At 31.9% G+C, this 12,863-nt stretch overlaps 1 pseudogene; it reads right to left on the minus strand.

The window, feature by feature from the left end:
• Positions 1–1,706: 1,706 nt before the first annotated feature.
• LOC109459962 (large ribosomal subunit protein uL1 pseudogene) overlaps positions 1,707–12,863 on the minus strand; it is a 108,409-nt pseudogene continuing 97,252 nt past the window's right edge.

Raw genomic sequence — 12,863 nt, forward strand, 5'->3', positions numbered from 1 at the left:
TCTGCTTTTTAGAACACGTGGGATTAGATTGGAGTCACTTGTCTAATCCAGGGCATTTTCTCCATCTCAAGGTTCTTAATCATATCAACAAAGTCCCTTTTGCCACGTGAAATAACATGTTCACTGATTCTGAAGATTAGAATGGGGATATCTTAGGGAATCATTCAGTATACTCCCTGCCATGGTCTGTGACATAAATATGCACAATAATAAATCATAAAATAAATAGGTGAGATGTATGTAAAAATTACTTAGATGGAAATATTTTGTATTAATTGTTCATAAAGCATACCAAAGAATTCCAAAAAGAATATATTACTTGCTAAAAATGTAATGCAATGTGCTTAGAATTTTTAAGTATCTTTATCTTTTTCTTAATAAAGGTCACATTTTCCCTTATCATTATTATTTACATTTATTCCTTTTTTTAATTGAGGGATAATTGACATACAACATTGTATTAGTTTCAGGTATATGACATAAGTATTTGATATTTGTATATATTACAAAATGATCACTGCATAAGTCTGGTTAACATCCATCACCATATATGGGTTACAAAATTTGTGTGCGCTGACCTTTAAGATTTACTCCCTTGGCAACTTTCAAACATGCAATACAGTATTATCAACTATAGTTACCATATTGTATATTACATACCCATGATTTATTTTACAACTGTAAGTTTGTACTATTTGATCCCCTTCACTCATTTCATACCCCCCCACCCACCACTCCACTGCCTCTGATAACCACCAATCTGTTAATCTGTTCTCTGTATCTATAAGCATATTTTTGTTTTGTTTTGTTTTATTTAGGTTCACCATTTAAGTGAGATCATATAGTGTTTGTCTTTCTCTGTCTGACTTATTTCATTTAAATGGTCCATCCATGTTGTTGCAAATGGCAACAGTTCATAATTTTTTATGGCTGAATAATATTCTGTGTGTGTGTGCGTGTGTGTGTATGCACATGTGCACATAATTTTCTTATTTGTATAATCTCCATCTCTCCTGTTTATGGCCAGGGTTATTTGGAATAAGAAAATTTTAGTTTTAGTGTGTCATCCATGGAGATATTAAAACGGAGACCATATCACAATCTTACACATGCATTTTTACACTACCGACATAAAATCATTGTAATATATTTAATGGATAGAACACCTTCAAGAATGCACATTAACCTAGGGACTGCTGTAAGAAGTAGGTAAACAAGTTCTCTCTTTTTTCTCCCCATGCCTTGAGCATCTCTGTCCTCGAAAGTGTCTCCAATTTTGGTGTCTGTCTTAATAAGGAGTTAATTCTACTCAGGTTTATTTAACCACCTTAGCACCACTCTGGGCTGATTGATGGTCCAAAGCCTGGTTGTTAACTGGATTTAAAGAATATTTTCATATTCCCTATAAGAAAAATAATTTACTTTTACTTATTTTTTCCCCCTGAATTATGTTTTTAGTTTTTCCACCAAACCCTAATTTATCTTTAGTTCTCTTATATCTCCTCCCCATAGTGTTCTGACACCTGTTTTCATTATGCACCCTGCTAGTACAGACACAGAGCAATCATTGCACACTTTATATTAATTGAAATGTCTTCACATTAAGAATAAATTCTTATTCATGTAAAAATATCCATGGCTTCTTACCTTTTATTTTATTTATTTATTTATTTTTTGGGTAGCAGTACGGTTTATTAAGCTGTGCCTTAGTACAGGCACTGGGGCTTTCCCATGGTGCTCTTGATATATGAAACCCGGATAGTCTGCCAGTTCTTTTTGAGCAATGACACTAGGAAATTGACAGCTAAATGGATATTATACACAAGCTCATTGTCTGTCATTTTCACATGTCCAACAGCGACTGCCAGACACAGCACCTTCTTCACCTGGAACTTGATGGTGGATTTCACTTCATCGACTTTGGCTGTCATGTTCTCATTGTGAATCAGCAAAGAAGGGAACACCCTGGCCTTATTCAGGCCTGGGCCCAGGATTCCTGGATCTGCTTGATCAGAGACTCTGAACCCAAAAAGGTATACTTTTGGCTAGCTTTTTGACCAGTTTCTGACTCTTGTTGAGTTTTCTCAGTGCCTCAGCCTTGGCCTGGTCATAGTGCTGCTGGCCCCCCGGAACACACAACGAGAACTTGGAGCAGGGAGTGGATTTAAGCCCAGAATGTCCACACTCACTAACAGCTAGTCTGGCTCCTCAAACTAGCCGGTGGGCTTGGCCAAGGCCTCCCTACGTGTCCCCTCTTATTTTAAGACCCAGGGTGACGTTTTATTTTACCATCCGCTACTCTATGGATTTACCTTTGTCTTCAGTAAGATCAACTTTTTAGGCTTCAGGTATTCTTCTTTTCCTTAATTAGGTTGATCTTTAGTAAATCCTAGTTGAATAGGTCATGTGATTCCTCATACATTCCACTTTGCTGCTGGTCTATTTATAGAAATTATTAATTCCCCTCTTTTCTCTAATGCCATCTTTTCACTGAGTCCAGTTCCAGTTATGGGGTCTCCATCTGATTCCTACCTAAATCCATAGCTTTGTCTCTGCTACTCTTTCCTAAATCTCTCAAACATGGACAGACTGCTGCTTTCTAACATCTTTCCTCTTTAACTTGCTCCCTCCTTTTGGAATTTTGCAGTGTCTGGGATGACCATTACTGCATGTTACTGTCCTCATGCTTGTGTTTCTCCTATCACCTGCCCTCTAGCCTGACTCAGGGATAGGTCCATTTTTAAAATTTATCATCTGGAAACAAGCAAATTGTCAATTTGTATCAGCTAATAAAATAGTATCACATATATTTAGGATAATTTCATAGAAATATAAAGTTATTGACCCCCACCTGTAATGTATCAGATATTTTGCAGATTCACAATAAGCAGAAAATAGAATCTTGTCCTCGAGGAGTTTACAGTCTGATAATGGAGACAGATGTTAGTGGAATAACCACTATAATGGCTATATAATGACAAATCAAGATAAATGTTCTGGAGTAAAAAATCACCAGACTCAATGAATGCATTATAAAAAAAGCCCAAGCTAGACAAGAGGGTCAGAGAAAGATTTCTGAGGAAGTAACACCTCAGCAAAAGTGTAAGGCTGAATAGTAGCTGAATATTAAAATGGAAGCATTGCTGGGGTATGAAGGTCTTTCTGGGAAAGGAGGTGGAAGAGAACATGGTTAAGTCTGAGGTACCAAAATGCCACTGTGCTAGAGTTTATAAAATCAGGGAGTGATACATTATGAAGCTCAAGACGATAGCAGGGACCAGATTACACAGAGCTTTACTGGTCATGCCAAGCAGTATCAGAATTTAAGCAGGATAAGTGCCATCATGATATTTGTAAAGATTACTTTGGCTGCAATGTTAGGAATGGGTTGGAAAAGGCTCAGAGTGGATGATGCAGATAATTTAGTTGGTTATGACATAATTCAACTGAGGGATCATGGAAGATTGGAGCATTCTATACAGAGTCTTAGAAAAGATGTGCTAATTACATGCAAATATGCCAGAATCAAATGTACAAAACAAAACAAAACAAAACAAAACAAAACAAAAAAAACCAGAGTTCCCATTTGAAATCTCTTGCAAATATTACTCTTGCATCTATGTGTTCTTATTTTAACTATCAGAACTATCTTGTGAGGAAAGCAGGTAGCTATTTTCCCATTTTACCATCAATGTAGCTTTAGAAAAGGCAAATGTCTTGTCCGAAGTAAACAGTAAATAGCAGGCAGAACCAAGCCCTTTTGAACCCTCAATTTCACTTATTTCTCCTTTTACTGCCTTGCATTCACCAAATTAAATACTTTCACTTTCTGTATCAAAAAACTATACTTACTCTAGGTATAACATTTTTCTACATAGTTTCATGCTAAACTGCAATTGCCAATTCTTCTGTTTCCTTAGGATCCAACTCTGCTGAGTACTTAACAGCAATGATGATGACAAACCCAGAATGCTATGTTGGGCCATCCCAGTGGTTCCATTTATCCTCTTTGACAAATGATATGTTCACTAATAATTTGAATTCTACATAACCAACAACTCACAAACATGCTTGTAGCTCAAGAAATTTTGAAGTGGATTTCAGAATTCATAAACACATTTTGGACAGACACCATCTTGCGCTCATCCCAGGGAAAGGACAAGAGGCAAACAGCACTCAGCAACAAATAAAAGTTGTTTTCTTCACTATTTTTTTTTTTTTTCAAAAAATGGTCAGTAATCCTAATTCATTAAATGTTGCAGAAAGGCTCAAGGCTCCTAACAGTTACAGCATTATACAATCTGAAAATTAAAATTGTGAAATAGTTACGTGGAGAAGAGAACAAGTTCTGTGCAATAAGCTAAAATTGCAGACACAGCACTTATATTAGGTTCTTTCCCAGAGATTTTACTGTTGTTATGTAAGAAATCATTTACTTATGAACTTCAAAGAAACTTTCTGAATAGATGTTACATTTTGAGAGACAGCACGCAAGTATGAAATACGTCTTACAATAATTTAATCAATGAACATTTGGGCAAATACAAACTCTGAAATAACTGGCATTTTCTTATTCACTCAAAATTCAAAACCTTTAAAGCTTCATATGATAAAAATCATTTAAAATTTTGTGGGGGGAAAAATTCTATCACTGCTGGAAACAGAAGCCTAAGCCCTATTTCTTATCATTGCAGTTACACTTTTCTTTTCTTTTTTGACTTTTTAATGGAAGTATACAGAAAATATTCTTCAATGTAATTGCTTTGTAATGCTTGGGATTTGGGGGAAAATTAAATTTTACAGGTTTCTTTATGCTTCTATCATATTCATCTACCTTCTTTATAATTAATTCAGACTTGCCAGTAAACGCTGTTATTTTGCCTCTCTTGAGAGGTTTCTGTAATGAAAAAATGGAAATTTTCTCCAGGTAAGCATATATAATTCAAAAGAAAATCTCTTGTAAAATTTGCATTATATCATGTATTATTTTAAGAGTTTTCTTAGGAATGACCTTTATTCTACAAAAAAGAAAACACATTTTAAAGAATTATTATAAAAAATTTAGTTTTGGCAGAGAGAGAGGAAAGTGAAAAAAAAAATCTAAATATAGACATAGAGCCTGGATTTACTGAGTGTGGCAAATCCAGTTACTTCAATGTTAGCTATTTATATTTTACACAATTTATGAGTGTATATACTTTACAGAAACAAATCTGCTTTATGAAATAAAACAAAATAATTGAAATGAAAAAAATAGAAAATAATTTCACTAAAGAAATAATTTTAAATTAAATAATTAAATGTGATATTACAGGGAAAGTGTCATTTAATATCTAATTGTGAATCACAAAATGTTCACTTATCCAAAATTATCATATCTAAAAACAAACAAGCAAAAAAAACTACAAAATATTTGATTATTTTCTGTCCTTTAAAAAAAAATGGTAGTTTAATTTCTGAAACCTCCTTTTGTCCCCAAAGGAGAGGAGTTCTCGTGATTTTAAATGTTTTAGGTTTCACTCATATGGCACAGAATAAGACTTGATTTTGTTGTTGTTGTTGTTTCAAGGAGCTATATACAAAGTTTGGCCAAGAGATAAGGGAAAAGATTGTGCCGAATTGTCATATTTCAAAATAAAACTTTAGAAGGTCTTTCATTCTAATTTAGGTGAAAGTTTTTGTGCTTTGATATATCCACGGAAAATTCTACACATGATTTATAAGACTAAGTTGTATTAAACATTTGTCCTGCATAAATCCAGGTCACAATTTGTAAGTTGCCTTATTGTATAATGGTGTCACCTGGGAACCAAGAAGTTTAAAATTGAAATCAATGGCATTGAAACCTGAAACTAGGTCTTGTATGAACATCATCATTTAGAAGTAAATTGCAACATCTCACCTTGTCATAACAAATGGAGAATATTGGAGAATATTGGTCCATCAAATTGTTTCTAGATTCCAATTATATTTTAAGTAATTCTACAATTCCACTGAAATGAATGTGCTTTATATTCTTTGTGTACAAAATTATATAAATCATCACCATGGCAACATGATTCTCGGGAAAAGGTATTTCAGAGCTTATAAAGTCTGAGGAGTAAATGTCAGAGACCAGTAATTCTGGGATTCTTGCTCTTTGAAAAGTTATATATATTTACATGAGTATTTAAATATATTAAATCATAGGTTACAAATATTAGTAAAAGTACATTTAGTTATGAGTAAAATTACTTGCCTCATTCCAACAGTACATGTAAAATAGTTCATCATTGTTGAGGGCTTCTGAAATAAAAATAAATATATCTTAAAATATCATCACATTTGTGTTTACAAATATATTCAATGTTCAATATCACCTTTTATTTGTATAGTGACTTTCAATTTTCAAATAACTTTTACATACATTGCAAATATTTTTTTAAGATGGTTTATTTTACATAAAGAACACTTGATACTATATAATTGTGCTACCTTTGATCATATAACTTTTATGTGCTAAGGAGACACAAAAGTAGTTTCAAAGTAGAATATTAGTCTTTGGACTTATACTAGCTGGTTTCATTTTAAAGCAAAACAGAAAGAGTTATCTCCTATTCAAATGCTAACCCCATGAAATTCTTGAGTTTTCAAAAAAGAATTATGGTTGTAGTCCCACATGCACAAACTGATAATGTGTAATAGTCTACTTCAATAAACTGACTGCCTGCAATAAAACTCAAAGTATCTCTGGAAGTACACATGCATATTCATAACCTCTCAGCAGACCTGTATTAATGCTTTTTTAAAACTGTATTTGTTTTGTGTTAGTGGAGAATTTTATATTAAAATATTCAGAGAACTGTATTAATACAAAAATCTAAAGCACAGATGAATTCATTTGAACACACCTAAAGTGTAGAATCACACAATATTTACATACCAGTGTAGGGAGGATATTTTCTAATATTGTTTGTAACAATCTAACAGAATGATTTGCCAAATTTCTTTTAAAGTGTTAATAAGAACATAAGCAAAGGACCTATATTTCGTAAAATGTATTTATTTAGAATTTTAGTACTTTTAGAAAGTGTTCAATAAAGTTCTACTAAAATGCTTGTTTGTAACATCAATACCATTGAACTGAGCATTATACTTTTTTGTTGATAACAGCAACATATAAAAACTATTATGCCAAGGGACATACTTGCAAACACATCAGTTAACATGTACAAAAAGTTTCTGAAAGTTCTTTAGGTTTTGATATATTATGCTTTCCTTGGGTATGCAAGGGGAACTCTCTTAAGATAAAATGAAAAAAAAATCTCTAATAGTCTTCTAAATACACAGGATTCTTAATTTACTTCATAGCTGTAAGACAGTCAGGAAAATAATCAAATTACATTTGTGGGAGGAGATAATCTTATAAATTATACTACTAGACAAGAGCCAGGAGTAATTATCAGCTATTTGAAGACATCAACCTCCTATAATTCTGTAGCTAAAACAACATAATTAATGATTGGCATATGCTATAAACTTATGTGCAATAGATTTGCCATAGAATTCTAATTATTTAATGTAGAAATTACTCTGTTAAGTATCTTTTTTTCTTATTGAAAATTAGCACAAGAGTAAGACAGTATAAATAATCAAAGCAAAAACAGTTATATGAGAAATGCTATTATTATATATTAGAACATTCAGTCTAGGATGACACAGAGAAGAACTGAAAATATAGTTACATGCAAAAATAACATAACAAGTAAAGCAACAGAATGAACTTGGATTTTGTGTATCAAATCTGTAACCTCAAGAACTAAAATAATACCTTAAATCAAAAAGATTTTACAAAAGAAAAAACGAAACAAACCTGACATTGTTTTGTATGTGGAAAAGTGATTTTTTTGAGGAACATGATTTTTATGCCTGGGAGAATAATTTGAAACACCATTTGTTTTGTAAAACTCAGGATACAAATTGTTTTTATTGAAACTGCTGATTTTTCAAAATATACTTAATTTGCTTTATTTTTTACTGCACAAATCTCCCACAAAACATTCATTAAAAAAAAAATGAAGTGAGATTAAAGCAAATGACCTTACGTATAACACACAAATTGCCGTGATTTACTGATTTAGAAAATTAAATACAAAACAATGAATACTTATTACATCCTTATCTGTTTCTTATTTATAAAAAAGAAGAGTACCATAAAAGAGTAAACAAAGACATGTAAAAGTCAAATAATATGAATACTTTATATAGTTATTCAAATCATCCACTTACTCAACATGTGTTTATTGAGAGCCTACTATGTTTTTCATACTGCAATTCACTAAGAAATAAATCATAAATCAGTCCCCTCAAGGAATTCTTAATGAGAAATTCTGTTTTCCTCAATTACTAAACATTTTTCTTCTGCTCAGAATGATTTGGAACAGTGCCTTAAGTCTTGACTTTACATTGCTTATGTAGATTCAGTTTCCATGGCCTTTATTTTTACAAGTGTCTAAATTCCTCCCTGGTATATGTAGGCTTCTAAGGCAGCAAACATCTTCAGTCCACAGGGGAACCACTTGGAGTGTTATTGCTGCAGTTCATTAAGTGGTGCCCTATTGGTTTAGAGTTAATAGGCTTTCTAAGCACCTAAGTCACTATCAGTGAGGAACTATGCCCATAGAAATGTTTACACATGGATAATGAGGTTGACTGCTAAAAGGTCAATTTGTTTTCTGCTTGCAGGTAAAGAAAGAACTACAAAGCATAGGTTCAAACTAACAAATTGTGGGTTTTATCTGTCATCCAAACAACGGAGTCCTCTTGACTCAATCATGACTCTCAGAATTCCTAAAAAGTATTGATATAAGTAGCACCTATTTGCAAATTTATTATTCACATTGGTGATCATAGTGTATTGTGTTAAAAATCCTTGTTATTTAAATAAAGTATATGTTAATTGCTTAAAAGTCCCACATTATTACAATCCCTCTTATGTTTATCTTAACAATATTGGATTATATACTAAAGAAAAGTTAAGCCAAAGGAGGAATTAACACTACGTGGACATGGTTCTCTAACGTAGATTTTGAGAGAGAGAGAGAGAGAGAGAGAGAGAGAGAGAGAGAGAGAGAGAATATTGCTTTGTGGAGAAAATAACACGCAGAGAAAATATTAGTTAAATTAAAGCTTATTTTATATCTTATACTTTTAATCTATAATTGATCTTTTATTTTTAATCAACTTTAAAGATATGAAAGAAGATATATATATATATATATATATATATATATATATATATATATATACACACACATATATCTTCTTTCACATAATTTTGGTATATAGATATGGAGCCTGTTTCTTTTTGACTTATTAAATATTTCATCAATTTTTTCAATCTACATTAATTTTTTAGTTGACAAACAAAATGCTCCATTTGGTTTTTTGCAGAATAATATTGCATATGATTTCTTATAGAATTTGCTTCAAAATATTCATTTTAGAGAATGGAGTTTAAAAAGTTTGCTTCTAAATAATTAAGACTTATAATTATTGTCATTCATCTACTCATTCATTTGCTCAACCAAAGTGTCCTTCAATAGATGATTGGATAAAGAAATTGCGGTATATATACACAATGGAATATTATTCTGCCATAAGAAAAGATGAAATAGGGCCATTTGCAAAAACATGGATGGATCTTGAGATTATAATGCTAAGGGAAATAAGACAGAAAAAGTATAAAACCATATGATTTCACTGATATGTGGCATACAAAACTGAAAACAACAAAAGAACAAGAAAAACAAATGAAGAAAAAAACTCATAGACACAGACAATAGTTTAGAGGTTACCAGAGGGTAAGGGGAAAGAGGGATGATAGATGAGGGTAAAGGAGGTCAAATATATGGTGATAGAAAGAGAACTGACTCTGAGCGGTGAGCACACAATGTGATATACAGATGATGTATCACAGAATTGTACACCTGAAATCTATGTAACATTGCTAACAATTGTCACCCCCAATAAACTTTAATTAAAAAAAAAAAAAAAAAAAAAAAAAATATATATATATATATATATATATATATATATATATATATATTTTTATTTATTTATTTATTAAGTACCTATTATGGACCAGAAAGTATTTTTGGCTTCAGTGGTGTAGTTGTGAACTTAAAAGACAGTTTCCCACTTTTTTGGCACCTATACCCTAATGGAGAACCTGATAAATAAAATTAATGACTGAGTGAGTGAATGTATTAAAGAACAAACAGGTAGGAAGACAATAAATAGAGTAACATGATGCAGAAGTTAATGTTGAGTGAGCAGAGAAGGGCTCTCTGAGAAGGTGACATTTAAATTGGAATTAATGACAGTAGAATTTTACTCTGCTAAGATTTAAGGCAAGGGCATGATAGCCTTGAGACGCAGTAAGTCCAAAGGCCTTAAATTTGAACAAGTTTGGGGTTTTACAAGAAAAAAATGAAGTGAAATATATAAGTATTGACCATAGGAAAGGATCAGGACCAGTGTTATAAGAATGGAAATTATTAATCAATGGGCATACATTTGCAGTTAAGCAAGGTGAATAAGCTCTAGATATCTGTTGTGCAACATTGTACGCATAGTCAAAATAATGTATTTTATATTTAAAATTGGGTCAAGAGGATGGATCATATACTAAGTGCTCTTACCACAATAAAATCAAATTTAGAAAAATAAAATAAACTATTGAGGTCCTTACCACCACCATCACCACCCCTCCCCAAAAGAAAATGGAGTTAGAAAGGGAGGGAAATTGGGTAGGGTCTTGAAAGTCAAGGTAAAGAGTTTGGCTGCTATTTAAATGCAACAAGAGTTACTTGAGAATTTTTACTTGGAAGTAACACAGTTGGGTTGGAGTTTTTAAAAGATCAGTCTAACTTCTAGAGAAGAGATAATAAGGGACAGAAAAATAGAAGCAAGACGATTAAAGATAGGAGTCAAGGAGAAAATTTAGGATTTTTAGCTCAAGCATCTGTGTACATTTCTTGAGAGGAGCAATATTTATATGGCTGCCTTGATTGAATTTGAATGTTAACATTATTAAATTTGAGTAATTATTTTGAAAAAGAGTATAAAACTATAAACACATTTTTTGAAAATTTCTATCTTTTAAAAAATTAATTTATTGTGGATATAAAATAAAAATTCAGAACATCCTTGTCTAATATATCTTTAACTTCTCAGATGGAAGTTATTCATGAATAAAGTTTTGGCTTCAAATAAAATTTGGCTTCCATAAAATATAATGGCTCCCAATATCTAATGATATATCATGCAACTTTCTAAGGATTTCACACTGCTAAATATTTTACAGGAAAATCACCACTGATAATGAATGTCCTTCAAAGGATATATGTATTCTGATCATTAAAGGGCATTCAAGTTTTGTAAAATATGCTGAACCAAGATTTTTAAAAATATTATCTTCCTAAGAAGATGTCCTAAGCAGATTTGGAAATAAAAAGCACAGAGTCAACTTATCTAGGTTAGCATTCAAAATACTCAACTTTAGAGAAGTATTGTTCTGTATGATGTTGAGTTTAAGAAAAAGGTTATTCAATTTTTTGAGCAAACTGTGAAGGCTCTTTTAACAATATTGTTCTTGTGATGCTCCATTTCACTTGAATTTTTATAATACAATATTTGCCAACCCCTTTTCTCTCTTAAAAAGAGTTTATTTTGCTTTAAAGTTAAAAGTTGAAAATTTGAATAAATTTGCATTTTGGCAATGGGAAATTTTTCTAATCTCCCTCTAATTTTAAAAGAACTAGTCCAGTAATTCTTAATGATATAACTCTTTGTGCCAAAGGGGAAGCTTTTATTCAACTGTGATTCAAAGTAAAAACAAGAGGTCCTCTGTTAATGAATTTTACTGAAGTTATTATTTTCAGATAGTTAATTGTGCTAAGTGATATAAGTCAGAAAAGGAAAGACAAATACCACATGGTTTCACTTACATGTTGAATCAAAAAAAGAAATGAACAAACAAACAAAAAACAAAAACAAATTCATAGACCAAAGGGATGGCTATCAGAGGGAAGGGGGTGGGAGTTAGGTGAAAAGGTGAAGGGGAATTTAGTCAGTAATATTTTGATAGGTTTGCACAATGACAGATAAGTAGAATAATTAGTGGGGTGATCACATTGTAGGGTATAAAAATGCTAAATCACTGTATTGTACACCCAAAACTAATATAATTAATATGATATTATATACCAACTATACTTTAAAAAAGTAAAAAAGATAGTTAATTAAGAATATTAGATGTTTAAAATAAGGCTATTTGTTTTAATTTGAAGTCATTAACATTTTGTTATTGTTATTTATTTTAGGGAAACACTATGATAATTAAGGCACAAACCAAGTATAGCACAGCTAGTCCACAATAATAAGACGAGTCTTAACCTAAAAGTAATGCTTGAGAGGCAGACTGTACACAACATCCTCTGCTTGAGGTGTTAGGGACCATGTCTGGGCTGACTTTCCTTCTGCTTATGGCTGAAGGATAACTAGACAGAGGTTGATAGAGAAGAGGGAGAGATGAAGGAAACATGATGCAAGAGATAACAATATGAACCCAAGTTGCAAGAAGTATTATCCCCAGGGGGGAAAGGATATCAAAGAAAAATCAAGTCCATTGCACTAGATTTAATCTTTACCTAACATGATGTTAAAGTTGGGATAATATTTGATATTTGGATAGTATTCCTACTGGCAAACTTCCTTTCAACTGCCTGGATTAATTTTCTATTCTTGGCCTTTTATTCTTTTAATTCAAGATCTTATGCATTGTTAAAATGAAAAGCCCACAGGAGAGGGTAATGTATTAG

This window comes from Rhinolophus sinicus, chromosome 17, assembly GCF_057876585.1.
Source record: "Rhinolophus sinicus isolate RSI-liver-muscle chromosome 17, RSI-T2T, whole genome shotgun sequence".
NCBI classification, from domain to species: domain Eukaryota; kingdom Metazoa; phylum Chordata; class Mammalia; order Chiroptera; family Rhinolophidae; genus Rhinolophus; species Rhinolophus sinicus.